The sequence below is a fragment of the Triturus cristatus genome, chromosome 11 (genome assembly GCF_964204655.1).
Source record: "Triturus cristatus chromosome 11, aTriCri1.1, whole genome shotgun sequence".
In the NCBI taxonomy this organism is placed as follows: domain Eukaryota; kingdom Metazoa; phylum Chordata; class Amphibia; order Caudata; family Salamandridae; genus Triturus; species Triturus cristatus.
The window spans coordinates 561,275,511-561,290,591 of NC_140594.1; the positions used below are offsets into that span (position 1 = coordinate 561,275,511).

The 15,081-nt window shown below is 50.0% G+C and overlaps 1 protein-coding gene across 1 annotated transcript in view; it reads right to left on the bottom strand.

Moving 5' to 3' along the window:
* Nucleotides 1–15,081, bottom strand: part of U2SURP (U2 snRNP associated SURP domain containing) — a 776,636-nt gene that overhangs the window by 343,011 nt on the left and 418,544 nt on the right. The gene's annotated exons all lie outside the window — the stretch shown is intronic.

Genomic DNA, 15,081 nt, shown 5'->3' on the forward strand with positions numbered 1-15,081 from the left:
CAGGCTGTCACTAGCGAAATTATATCTGCTCACAGATCAAGGGGGGCTGGCGGCACCCTGCTGAGAGCACTACTACTAAGCAGCGCAGCTGCAATGGATCGCTCGCTGGTTTGCAGATAAGGGTCGGGATGACACGGCGACTGTGATGCCCCCGTACTCTCTGGAACGGCTTCTTACGCTTTTCCATCCAGCTGTCAAACGCGCGACGCCAACACCACTCCTCCTGAAGGTAGCGTATAAATGTTATCGCAGAAGCCTATTTCTCACCAGAACTCTGATCCCCTATGCACCTGCGTTACCATTAGAGGGCTCTCCCAGTGGGATACAGACACTTACCTCTCTAGCCCTGGCGCGTTGGAGACAGGCTGATATACAGACTTTAGGAGACCTGTATAGAGACGGCTCGCTGGCAACGTATGACTCGTTAGTGGAGGAAGAGGGTCTTCCGCCAGGGAAATTCCTCATGCACCGCTCATTAGTTGCAACTCTGACTGCTAAATGGGGGGGGGGGGGGACATGTCCACGGAGCCAAACCAGCACCTTACCATACAATACCTCCACGTTATGGGGCGCGGTAGACACCTGGTCCGCTGGTTCGCAGCGTCTTTATGCACACATGCAGCGATTCCACTGGAGCCACTCCAACACAAGTGGGAAACTGATCTGGGGAGGCCATTAGAAGACAGGGAATGGAAACTGGTATTGAAGGGGCCAGTGTGCATCCCCAGGAAAATGAGGCTCCGACAGATTCAGCTGTTCATAGTACATAGAGCATACCTCACGCCGGAGGATATCAATAGGTATTTCCACCGTGCAGATGTGGTATGCCCCAGGTGCATGGAACCGGGGGTGGGTCTTGTCCACATGCTATGGAGCTGCCACAGAATACGCACTTACTGGAGCACGATTAGTGAACTGCTACATATTAGTACTGGTTGTAACTTGCCCTTTGAATGGGAGGTGTATCTGCTGCACCAGTTTCGCACAACCCCAGCCACGAAGGTGACATCTAGGTTTCTGGATCTGGGAATAGCGGTTGCCAAACGATTACTCACCAGACGATGGAAGGCACGGGACCCACCCCACGTGCAGGCATGGGGACACTCGTTCTATACATGGGCTAGGGCAGAGGGGATCACCATCAGAAGGGAGGAGACGTTGGGATTAAGGAAGGAGCCAATAGCGGCTCAATGGGAATGGCTACTCCAGGCACTCCAGAGGGGTGAAGAGGAACATATGAGGGGACAACCTGAGGGGAGAGATGTAGGTCCAGGGTAGAAGCCAGAGTCTATAGTCGGGTGTGACCGCGTTGTTCCATGTTTCATGCTACATATATGTGTCATTTCGCAGCATCATCAGGGGAGAAAATGATAAGTGCCATTGTAGGGGGATAATAGCCTATTTGTAATGCTGGGCAAGGCTACTGGGGAGGACTAGAGGGGGGGGGGTGGAATGGGGACATCGTCACTAGCGCCGGTCTGAGTTGGGATTGTTGGATGTTAACTGTTTTTACACTGCTATGTCTGTTAGCCAGTTCATGAGGAAATAACAGAAGGACTTATACATGGGACTCTTGACACTATGCAGTCGTTGAGTAGGGATGCATCTCATGCAGGGCAAGAAATGAAGGCTATTCTTGTATCCAATCTGGTACGACGGTTGTGCCAGGGATGGGTACGAGGCTAAACATATGTGCGATGAGAATAGGTACCTATAGCGATTCGGTGACACCATGCATGGAGTGTAAATTGCTTATAATGCCTTACAAGTATCTGTAACCTTTAAAATTTCAATAAAATAGATTTTAAAAAAAAAATGAAAGAGCTGGACATCAGAGCTTTGAGAGAGAGGTCCAGCAACAGGAATGGTCGTAGCATACCTGCAGTGTCCACTGGAGAGTACAGAGTCTGGATTACCAAGGATTTGGTGCCCAGTTATGTGGTAGGGGATGACAGACAAATGATTTGCAGCCTATGAAGAGGCTCTGAGAGTGTACAAGGTCCCAGAGGAGTTCTGGGGTGGTGGTCTTTGGAGGTATATGCACATGGGGAGTCGGGACACAATCCTTGCAATAGAAGTAGAGGACCAGACATACTACACTGCAATGAAGGTCATCCTAGTCAGTAAGTTTGGACTGACCCCTGAGCGGTATAAGCTCAGAATCGGGGGCAGACACAAGATCTCATCACAAACAAGGGTAGATTTCTTGAACTATGCCACCAAGGCACTGAAGGGTTGGGTGAGGTGCAGCAAGGTTGATGATTATTCAGGGCTGTGCAACTTGTTTTCAGAACTGCACCAGAATCTAGCTGATAGCAAGTTAACTGACCCCAGGAAACGTGCTGAGGTGGCGGACATCTGGGTCAGCATGAGTGTGTCCAAAAAGGCACTGAGAGGGGCACTGCTTCCCTTGGTGACCTGCCTACACTCGTTGGATAGCATGTAGAAGGAGGACCCACCAAGGAGGAGTTCTATAGGGCACAGAGGGAGAGTCCAACCCTTGAAGGTATGAGGAAACAGGCTTAAGTACAAGAAGCTGGTGATGTCTCCTGGGAGTTATCCCATTTACTGGGAGGACAACCTCCTTTACAGTGAGCCTATGTCTCCAGTGCATGGGACAAGGGCCCTGGTGGTCCCCCAATGCTACAGGGCCTTCCTACTGGAGCTGGCTGACGAGATTCCCCTGGCAGAATATCTGGGCCAAGACAAGACCTTTGCAAGGCTTCTCCCACACTTTTATTGGCCCAGGATAAAGACTTCCTCAGATGCATTTAGCAGGACTAGTGTAACCTGTCAGGCCAGTGGGAAGACAGAGCAGCGGCTGAAAGCCCCCTCTTATCCCTTGCCTGTGCTTGGCACACCCTTTAAGAAGGTGGGCATAGACATTGTTAGGCCTATGGATCCCAGGACTGCATCTGGCAACAGGTTTGCTCTGGTGGATCATGCTACTGGGTACTCAGAGTCAATTCCTGTGAGATACATGACTGCCCTTGCAGTGGCAAAGGCCCTGATGGGGATTTTTACAGAGTGGGTTTCCTCAAGAAAGTTGTGTCTAACAGAGGCACAAACTTCATGTCTGCATACATGCAGTCAGTGTGGAGGGAGTGTGGGGTAATCTACAAGTTCTCCACCCCTTACCATCCACAACCAAATGGGCTTGTTGAGATTCAACAAGACCCTGATTAGCATGATTAGAGGCCTACCTGAGACCCCGAGGAAAAAAATGGGACAGCCTCTTATCAAGCCTGTTTGCCTACAAGGAGGTGCGATCAAAAGGAGTGAGCTCCAGGCCCTTTGAGCTTCTGTACGGGCACCTTGTTAGAGGACCCCTGAGTTTGGTGATCAAGCTCCCAGGAAGATTCCCCAGGATGTAGTGAGCTACATGCTGGCCTTCAGAAGCCAAATGGCTAAGTTGTGGAAGCAAGCTTCTGACAACTTGGAACCCAGTCAGGCTTTAATAAAAAGAGTGGTATGACCAATATTCTACCACTGTGGAATTGCAGCCTGGACAGAATGTGAGTGTTATGGAACATGTAGACCCTCCAGGAACGTTGGACTGGGCCTTATGAGATTACTGATAAAAAGGGTAAGGCCACTTACCTGGTCGACCTTAAGACCCCCCCAGGTAACCCCAAAGAGTACTTCACATCTATCGCCTCAAACCCCACTTTGAGAGGTCTGAGTTCACCATGTTGATGGTGACAGGTGGAGGAGAGGAGAGTAAACCTATCCCAGACATTTTAGACTCCAAGGAGAAGAATGGGTCTGTGGAGGAAGTAATCCTTTTCCCCAGTCTAACTCCGAACAGGAGACAAAACTGCCACCAAGTGTTGGAACAGTACTCATCTCTGTTCACCTTTATTCCTGGGACTACGACCTGTGTGCCCATGATGTGGACATAGAGGAAAACCTCCCTAGTAAAAAAAGAATCTTACAGGTTGTCAGATAAGGTGGGGCCAGCATTAAGAGTGAAGTCTCTAAAATGTTGGAGTTGGGGGGTGACAAAACCCTCTAGCAGCCCCGGATTCAGTTCTGTGGTTCTGGTACCAAAAGCTTTCCCACCAGGCACCACACCTGAACTGAGGTTCTGTGTGGATTATAGAGGGCTAAACTCTGTGACAAAGACAGATGCTAATCCCATCACCTGATCTGATGAGCTTATGGACAGGTTAGGTTGGGGCTGCCCAGTACTTAAGTACCTTTGATCTTACATCAGGTTACTGGCAGATCACAACAACAGAAGGTGCCAAGGAGAGCTCAGCCTTCTCCACTCCAGAGAGCCGCTACCTATTTTGAGTGATGCCCTTTTGACTCAAACATGCCTCGGTCACCTTCCAGAGTTTGGTAAACCAGATCCTTGTTGGCATGAAGGACTTTTCATCTGCCTATCTGGATGACATAACCATCTTCAGAAGCAGTTGGAAGGACCACCCTATTCACTTCCAGGAAGTGCTTCAAGTTCTGCAACAGCCAGGCCTGACTATCAAGGCCAATAAGTGCCAGATAGGGCAGGGGTCTGTGGTGTACTTGGGGCACATGGTGGGCAGTTGTAAAAGACTATCTTGGGATGGGAGCCCCCCAAAATCCACAAAGCATTCATGGGTCTCACTGGGTACACACAAGAGCTGAAATCTAAGAAGCAGCCCCAGTAATGTGATTTGGACAGAGGCATGACAAAATGTATTTGACTCCCTGAAGCAGCCCCCGTGCTCAGGGCTCCTGCCTTCTCCAAGGAGTATATTGTTCAATCAGGTGCCTCAGAACAAGGCTAAGGGACAGTGTGATCACAGCTAAATGAAGAGGGCCTGGATCAACCTGCAGTCTTAATCTCCAGGAGATTATTTCCCAAGGAACAGAGATGGTGTGCTATAGCGAGAAAAACTTTTGCTGTGGTGTGGGCACTGAAGAAGTTGAGGCCATACCTGTTTGGGACTCACTTCCTGATTCAGACTGATCACAGGCCCCTCAGATGGCTCATGCAAATGAGGGGTGGGAATCCAAAATTTCTGAGTTTGTCCATTTCCCTACAGGGTATGGACTTCAGGGTGGAACACAGACAAGGGTTAGATCATGCCAATGCTAACGGTCAATACATGTTTTTCCACCTTAGTGATGCGAACTCCCCAAAGGTTGGGTAGAACTCCCCACCTTCAGCTGGGGGTACACGTGTTAGACCAGTCATCCTTAGGGTGGTCTTCCCCTAAACTTTTTGCCTGTTTAACTCCACTTTTTGCTGTATCTTTTTGTTGGCTTTAGGACTCTGAGCACATTACCCCTGCTGACCAGTGCTAAAGTGCATGTGCTTCTCCCCTAAAATAGTAACATTGGTATACACTTGACTGGCATATTTAGTTTATCTATAAGACCCTTATAATGTCAAATACTGTAGGAAGCTGGCTCTGTATATACTATATCAAAGTAAGGTATAGTGTGCACAGAGTCCAGTGGAACCCCAAAGGTAGGCAGAGGTAAAAGTACATAGTACCCTACTCTCTATTTGTGGTAGTGTGGGCAAGAAGTAAGGCTTTATCAGAGGGTAGTGTTAGGCATTTATTGTACACACTCAGGCAAGACATGATTGTAAGAAAGTGGCTTTGTATATACTGCTCCCAAATAGGTACAGTGTGCACAGAGTCCACAGTACCCAGAGGTTTGGCAGAGGCTAAAGTTAGACATAACCTTACCCTCCACAGTGGTAGCTTGGTCGAGCAGTAAGGCAGTATCAGAGGACAGTGTAAAGCATTTGTTGTACACACTCAGTCAGCAAATGGTCTCAGACACTCAATAACTGAACTCTAGGCCAATGGTTTGTATATAAAAATATATGGTTGTTTTATTTTAGAACCAACAATAGGTTTCAAAATATACTTTCTCAGAATGAGATGCTTTAGATAAATACTTTCAATAGGCAATAGACTTTTGAATGCAATAGTTACAGTTGTTGCAATAGGCAACACAATTTCAAACACAATATAACATTGAGCTCAATGGGAATTTCTAGTTAAATGCAATTGATTACTTTTCGGATTACTTTTCTTACCACAGGACTGGATCCTAGATTCAGTCCCGGGACATCTCCTGTAAACAGTTGAGTAAAAACGTTTTGGTTACAGTTGTGATTTTTAAGGAATATTATTGTATTTTAAAAGTTGACACTTGGAAACTTTTTCACATAATATCACCAATGTGATCCTATCGGAGGAAATTCACTTAGCAGGTAAGTGGGGTTATTGCTATTTTTTCTAACTCAGTGTTGGATCCTGGACCCAGGATTGGGGCATCCCCTGTAAACAGTTGAAAGAATGCATTTTTGTTATACAGGTGATTTTCAACGAATATTTGAAAGTTTGCAAAATAGAAGAATTTCTGGCAAAAAACAGGCAATGTTATCCTATGGAGGAAAATTAAGTTATAGGTAAGTACGGTTGTAATTACTTTTCAGGGTTAGTGCTGGGCACCAAGATCCAGCACTAGGATCTCTCCTGATAACAGGTGAGTAAATTAGTTTTCGTAATTCGGCTGATTTTAGATGAATATTTTAACGTTTCAAAACTAGACACTTAAAAGAATTGCCAAGTGAAACCAGTCAATGTTACCCAATGGAAGAAAAGTGAGTTATCGGCTTTTGGGTAAGTAATCGACTGGCAGAGTTAAGGTTCAGGGCATAGACTCAGGGGTCTCCTAGGGTCAGATAGGTACAGTTGTTACACCTTCAGCAGCACAGGGGCAGCCGAGTGCAGAGTGAGTTAGACCCAATGTTACCCTATGGGAGGCAGGGGGGCATTGGTTGGTGGCTGCTGGCTAGCAGGCCACGCAGCTGTGGGAGCTGGGCTCCTGGTCACTTGCTCAGGGCAAATGGGGAAGTAGATTAGAGTAGAGGTTGCACTGCCAGGGGCACTCGGGCGGCTGGGTGCTTTTGAGCCGTCGGACGCTCAATGGATTTCAATGGAGAAGCTCAAGAACGAATAAAGGCTGCAAGCTCGGGGACGAAGATTCTTCAGGTGAAACCACCACTTCGAGAGGTAAGTTGGGTAGTTGGAGGATGGGTAGGCACCCAGGAGTTGGGCACAGGGAGCAGCAGGGAGCCAGGTGCAGGGGTGCCTTTTGGTGTCGGGATATCTTACCCTCTGCTGGTCGCGGTTGGAGGGGTCCCTGGTTCTGAGGCTGCAGGCGTCGCCAGGAGCATCGAGGTGGGTCCTTAGGTGCTGGATTCGGGGTCACAGTCGCCGGGGGGACATCCTCGTGGTCTTTGTTCACTCCAGCACAGGCCAGGCTTGGTGGGTGCAGAGTGTGCAGGGTTCGCGGCTCCCGGCTCATGCCAGGGGTCAGTTACTTGCTTTGAGCAGTACCACTGCTCATGGGAGTCCCAGGTAGTTAGAGTCACAAGGCAGTCAGGTCCTCCGGGGTTTTTGAGGTTGCTGGCCACAAGAGGGGTACCAGGAGCAGGTTGGAGGGTCGACAGGCCGGTAGGGCTGGGGCCAAATCAGTTGGTGTCTTCCTCTTGTTAGCAGCTGCACGGCAGGTCTTCTTGGTCCTTGTTCTTCTTTCTTGTTTTGGAATCTGGATCTGAGGAAGGAAGGTTCAGGGTGCCCCTAAATACTAAATTTATGGGCGTTACAGGTAGGTAAAGGGCAGGGACCAATGGGTCCCTTCCCTGGGGTGGGTACACCCCCTATCCTGCCACTCTCCTGTGGGAGGGGGGCAGTAGCCTAATCCTGATTGGGCAGGGATGCCCATCTTCAAGATGGCGAGAGCACGGGATGTGCTTCACTTCACCTCCCCCACCTGAGGGGTGGGGTTGGCAGAGGCTGGCACACCCACTTTCCTCACTTAGCTTTTCCCGCCGATCTTCCTGCCAGAGAGGGGGTCAGAACTGGTGGGGGCCAGTTGCTGAGTACAGCAAGTGGCCTGGAGAAGCTCACAAAGGCGGCATGCCTTTGAAGCTTCCCCTGCCCATCCTGGGGGAGCAGACCTAGCACCTCGCCCAGGATGTGCATTGTTGCAGGCCCAGGAGAGCGGATGGCTCTCTACCCAGGGGTCCAGCAACATGTCTGCTGTGTGGCAGCATAGACAGCCCCTCAGACAAGACGTGGATTGTAGGTTAGGTTCAGTGGTCAACTCTAAGTTGCCCTCTGTCATGCATCTGACGGTAAATCCCACACTGGCACCAGTGTGGGTTTACTGTGCTGAGAAGTTGGATACCAAACTTCTCGGTCTTCAGTGTTGCCATCATGGTGCTGTGGAGTTCGTGTTGACGATCTCCCAGCACCATTTACTGCACTTACAGTGCCCAGCAATGGACCTGGGTACTGTAGGGGCACAGGGCTCATGCACCTGGACCCACACCACTGGCATAGGGCACCGAGCTAAAAGGATGGCTGATGTATGCCAGGGCAGTGTGTGTTGTGGGCATGGCACACAGGGATGTGTGCCATGTCAACTCTGTTTTGTTCTGCACCAAGACACTCAGCCTGCAAAGGCAGTGTGTGTGTGTCAGGGTACAGGGCATCTAAGGGTGGCACAATAAGTGCTGCTGCCCTTAGGGGCCTTCTCTGGTCACAAGGCCCTGGGTACCTACGGTACCATTTACCAGGGGCTGATCTGTGACCAGAGATGCCAATTGGGTTTTGGCTGTTAGGCAGTTTTTAGGGAAGGAACACAGGCCCTGGGCACCTGACTGGCAGGAGCCCAGGGCACACCAAGGAAAAGTGCATCAGTTATCAGGCAAAAAGTGTGTGATGGGGGTACTGCAACAGAAACCAACTTCCTTACAATGATGTCACACTCAAAGACTGAACTCAGACCAATTTGATTATATAAAAATATTTAGTTGTCTGTTTTTCTAGAACCAAGCCAGGCCTGGTACAGGTAAGTGAAATAATACTTTGCAGGTATTTTGCAGCTGAAATACAATTGAAATGCAGTTGGGTGCAATTGGTTTGTTTAAAGGTATGTCAACAGTCAAAATTACTTTACAGTTACTTTTGAGATTACTTTGTGCATTACTTTTCAGATTACTTTAAGTTACTTTGGATACTCAGTGTGATATACCTAGGTATCACACTGGGATATTTCCTAGACAAAAGGTAAGTCATTCGGTTATTATACATATGTAGTTTAAGGTGTTCATACAAACCAACTCCACACTCATTCACAGAAAAGCAGTCAATGCAATCCTATGGGAGCAAACAGTGTCATCTGTTTATGGGTAAGTACTTGGTTTTTGGGAGTTGGTTTTCTGGGGTTGGAACCAGGGTTCCCCAGGGTCAAGGATGCACTCTCACCCCAAAGAGAAGCAAGCACTCCTGCAGGCCCTAGACCACTATTTCCAGGAAAATGAAGGGTCGGTTGGGTCATCCCTAACTCTCTGGGAAGCATTTAAAACAGTAATGAGGGGCATGCGCTGTCGTCAATTGCCGGAGCACGAAAAGAGAAGCTCAAAGACCTGGCTCACCTAGAAAATCAACTCCTCCGTCTGGAGGAGGATATGGGAGAAGTGGACCTGCAGGAGAAACGCCATAACCTGAAACTAAAAAGGGACGAGTATAAAGACATCGCTACGGATATGGCCAAAACTCTAGGGAGGGTCAAAGATGGCAGACAATATGACCAGGGAGATAAGGCAGGGAAATTCATTGCTTGGCTAGACAGGAAGGAGAGGGCGAGTAGACTAGTACCAGAACTGATAAGTGGCTCGGTGGGAAACGAACAGATCCCCAGGCCATAGTCAACGAGTTCGCAGACCGCTGCAAAGTGGTATACCAAAGAAGGTCAGAAATACCAGAGGAAGACTCAAAAGCTCTTCTCACTGATATCAATCTACCCACATTGTCTGATGAGGAAAGGCGAACACTGGACAGTGCCCTTACTAATGACGAAATAGTGCAGGCGATAAGAAACCTCCAACCTGGTAAAGCCCTGGGTCCCAACGGAATACCAATTGAGCTATACAAACTAAAGACAGACAAAGTAGCCACAAGTCTAAAGGCCATGTTCGAGGAGAGCAGGGAGCTGGGTCAACTCCCTAAGGACCAGAGGATAGCGACCTTGGTCACTATACATAAGGAAGGAAAACCGAGGGACGAAAGCTCATCATACAGGCCCATCTCCCAACTGAATGCGGAACCCAAAATACTGGCAAAACTACTGGCGAACCGCCTGGCCCAGGTTATATGTAAATTGGTACATCCCGATCAGTCGGGATTCATGCCACATCAAAACACTGCACTAAACTTGCGAAGGCTACATGGCGTGCTGGGAAGACTAGACACGATTCAGGAAGACGCAGTAGTAGTTTCGCTGGATGCCACAATGGCATTTGACACCATTGAATGGCCATACCTCTTCGCAGTCCTGGCCAAGTTGGGCTTCGGACCCGGCTTAGTCAGGTGGGTGATGCTGCTCTACTTGGCCACTCTGGCGCAAGTCGTGGTCAATAATAGGAGGTATTTGCTCTGGGCCGAGGGACCTGCCAGGGCTGTCCGCTCTCTCCCTGGAGCCATTAGCAGAACGGTTATGTAGGGATCCAATGATCAGGGGACTCCGGTGGACGGAGGGGTGGGAAGACCGCATCTCATTGTATGCTGATGATATGTTTCTATATCTTGCCTCCCCGAAAACATCGCTCCATATAGTACTCAACATCTTCACAAACTTTGGGAAAAACTCGGGGTACAATATCAATTGGAGCAAGTCCCTGCTGTATGTTCTCCAGGGGGATCCTCCCTCCCCACCCAGGGGTTGTCCTATTCAAATAACAAAAGTGGGCTTCAAATATCTGGGAGACTTCATTACCTCTGACTCTAAACTCTGTTATGAGCGCAACCTACTTCCTTCATTGCAGAGACTAAAGCGAGATGTCGCGGGTTGGAAGGAACTGCCACTATCACTGCTGGGAAAAACAGCGCTTTTTAAAATTATGTCCTTGCCACGCTTCCTCTATGCTTTGCAGAACTCAAAAGATCTGGTTCCTGCAAGATATTTCAAGGAGACAGAGGGCCTCCAGAGAGAACTGCTGTGGGATGGTAGACCCCGAATAGCTTTAAACAAACTCATACTCAGTTGGTATGACGGAAGGATTGGGCTTCCAGACATTCAAAAGTACCAATTGGCCGCCCACCTGGCCGCCATAAATCATTGTACGTATTGCCTTGGGGACGACCCTGGGTATAGAATGGATATATGGCTACACCCTGGCAGAAATCACAATAGGGCGCTCTACTACAGGCCCCAAAGGTATCTTTTAACAGGACCAACTAAACACTCAGTTCAGGTCTGGCACGCAGCGAACCGAAGCCTGGGGTGGGACTGGAAACTCATGCTAGCCACTCCTCTATGGGACTCGGAACAATTGGGCACCCTGGGGACCTCAAATGGGTTCGACGAATGGGATCTCATTGGGATATCAAAGATTAGGGACCTATGGAAAAAAGGCGAGGTGGTGTCATTTGCATCGCTCCAGCTCGAACACAAGCTGGCCGACACCGGACTATTTTAGATACCTGCAGGTCCGGCATGCTCCAAGGTCAAATCTGCTAGAGGGGAAGTGTTGCCAAAACTTGAGGCCTGGAAGACGGATATGGACTGCTGTATGATTAGAGAAAAAACAGTATACATTGCACGTGACTGCCCCCAAAAAAGCATTGCTATATGGGACAAATGGCACGCCTATCGAGGACATATTTGTGTACCGTCTGTTCTCCCCCCTTGATGAACCAACTTCACCGTAAACACTAACTTGCTATGTCTCATTGAAAAGTACTCTGTAACACACAACAGTCAGATATTTGTTGTCTTGTAATTCCTATGTATGTAGCATATGTCATACACATTAATGGTTAATAAGAAGATTCAAGAAAAAAAAAAAAGGATGCACTCTCAAAGCATCCTCAGTGGAACTACGGTGGCCAGGTGCAGAGTGCGGAGACCCAAGGTTAAACCAATGGGGGATAGGAGGCCTCCGGTTGGTGGCTGTTCAAATGCAGGCCACAGGGTTGTGAGAGCAATGCTCCTGATGTTAGGCTCAGGGCAAAGGGGGATCCAATTTAGCACACAAAGTGCACCCACAGCGGCAGCCAGGTGCAGTGTGCTGATTTGGCGTTGGGTGCCCTGTTTTCAATGGGAGTTGCCAGTTTTTATTTTGGCTGCAGGATCGGTCCAAGAAGCTGGGTGGGTAAGTAGGAGGGCTCGGGGACGTAGGTGCACCTCAAGTTCTCTTCTCCAGGGCGCAGGGAAGCTGGTTGCAGGGGCGTATTTTGAGGTTGGATTTCACCTTACCATGCCACTCGCATCTGGGGCTGGCAAGTCCTGGAGGGGTCAACACACGTTGGAAACGGACTCTGGAGCGCTGCGAGTCCTCGCTGGGACCAGTGGGCCACCCGGATTCAGGCCGTAAGCGTTGGGTGCAGTGGTGGTTCAAGGCGTCGGGTTTCTTTGTCCTCAGCAGGCTCATAGTCTGTCTTGGGAGTTTCTTTTAAACAGAGCTGCTGTTCACAGGAGAAAAGTCTTTGTGAAGGCAGTCAGTCCTCCCAGGGGTTCTGGAGGTCGCTGGCTGCAGGACAAGGTGACTTTTGGCACAGGATATCTGGAAACTGCAGACAGCGTGGCTGGTAGGGCTGGGGCCAAGACGGTTCTTCTCTGCAGTATCCTCTGCTGGGCGTCTTCTTTCGTCCTTCTTCGTAGGTTGCGGGAATCTCTCTTCTTGGTTCAGGGCTGCCCCCTAAATGTACGAGTTACTTACCTTCGGTAACGATGTATCTGGTAGAGACGATTCTAGCCCCAGATTCCTTCACGTAGAATTAACCCCAGGCGTGAGACTGGATCCGGAAAACTTTCTTGCCCAGCATCCCTGCGCGCCGGGGGGATGGCATCACGCGACTCCGCCCAGGTGTCGTCCGCGTACGTGATGTCAGCGAGATCACATAAGTCCCACCCCGGCGCGCCTACGCCAGTTTTCTTCGGATAACTTTTCCGCACCACAACGCAGAGCCAGCAGGCAAAACAGACAGTACAGGAACATTGTGCGAAAGAGCCGAAAAAGGAATGGTGAGGAACAACACTATAAAGAGCAGTGCCCAGAACTACAATACCCAAAGGCAGGGAAAGATTAAAAAGAACAGAGCAGCAACCCTGCCAGTACAGAGACAGCCCCACCCGGAAAAAACGGACATATGTAAAAATGTCACGATAACATGCAATAGGCCCACAACCCCAACCAAAGACAAGGAAGGGGAACCAGTCGGGGACACACAGGGAATGACAAAACTCCAAGACTTCCCCATCACAGAGTGTGACAACCCCCATCAGCAACAAGAGCAGAGGCACAGCCAAAAGACCCCAACCTCAAGGATCGCAAAAGCAAGAAGTACCAACAAACCTATCCTCCCACGTGACAACGGGGAGGAAAAAGGGACAGCCTGACAGAAAGAGGGAAATAATGTACTCATAGAAGACACAGCCACCCACAGGGAAGCGAGTGCAAAAGACCAAATCACAAGCCCTCGCAGAACGGGGAGGAAGGGCTGGCAGTGAAGGAGACTGCGGCTAGAATAATCTCTACCAGATATATCGTTGCCGAAGGTAAGTAACTTGTACATCTGATAGGGACTACTAGCTGCATATTCCTTCATGTAGAATAGATACCCTACCCATACCCAAGGGGAAGGAGGGTCTGCGAGAGGACCTCACCCACCGGGGCACAACAGAGGGCCGCACGGGGGCAGAGTCCAAAAACAGGACTAGGAGCCCCGTCCCCCAGGCAAAGGGAGAAGAAGAGAAGAAGACAGCCTGTCCACACTCAGCAGAGGAAACAAGTCAAGGCGCAAAGAGGCAAATCACCCCATTCCCACATGAGGCAACAAAACGTCCGCCCAAGGCAAAGGCAAGAAAAGGAGCACCAAAGGAGAAGAGCAACCTAGAGACTCCAAGGAGAAGAGGCAGAGCAAAGGCAATCCCAGACAGGACGGCGCCGGCAGCAAGAAGCAGGCAGAAGCCGAAAAAGGGAACTCAAGGTCACCCAGGAAGAATCGTCCAACGCCCCGCAGGGACAAACTGCGCCCGCAAGAGGGTCCAGAAGTCAGGGACCATCCCCCCCACAGGGAGAAGAGGTAGAACCGAGTGCAAGGCCCACTGGAAGCAGCGGAGAAGGCATGATGACAGTGCCACTAAAGCCCAAAGAAGGCACAACGGTGCAGAAAGAACAAGAGGGTGGCACTGGCAAGCTCCGCCAGACGCCAGGGACACCATCAGAACGAAACGCTCAAAGCAAAAAGGCGAAGAAGAAGGTTGCATCCGCAACATACCATAACGCCACGAAGAGCAGAAGCCCGCAGCCGAACACAACTCCCCAGCACATACCAGAGCTATACAACAGCCAAGCCTGCCCCACATAGGGCATGTCATATCCCAAGACATGGGAACCTCTTAGGAAGAAACTTCCTCAGCAGAGGACAACAAAAAAGACCTGTGGCAAAAAAAAACGCAGGAGGCCTATCAAGCAGCCAGGGGGAAAAACGCAGAAGGCCCAATCTCAGGCCCAGCATGGTGTAAAAAACCCAAGGAAAAAACACACAGTCAAAAAGGGCTGGCCAGCAGCCAACAGAACCACAACCTCAGCAAGGAGGACTCGAGTGGCCATGAAGCACACAGAACAGACAACCGCGGCGACCCGCCCCAACGGAAGAACAGCTCCAAGACCCAGATCAACATGCAGGTCACTGAGGAGGAGAAGGAGGGGGAGGAGGAGGAGGACGACGAAACCCCGCCAAGAACCTCTGGATGGCTGAGTCCGCTGGGGCATGGAACAAAAGAGCACCATCGAAGGGAAGGTCCACCAGCCGCTCTCGAACATTCTCCGGGAACACACTGTCCCGAAGCCAGGCATGGCGACGAAGGGCAACCAAAGAAGCCATGGCACGGCCCAGCACCTCCGAGATGTCCAGAGCGGAGCGAAGGATAAACGCCGCCAGCTCCCGACCATCCAAGACATGGTGTCTCAAATCCACACAGGCACCCTCCTGAGAAGCGGCAGACATAAGGGACTGCGCCGAGTCCCACAAGCAAGAAGTGGCCCTAGCCAAAACA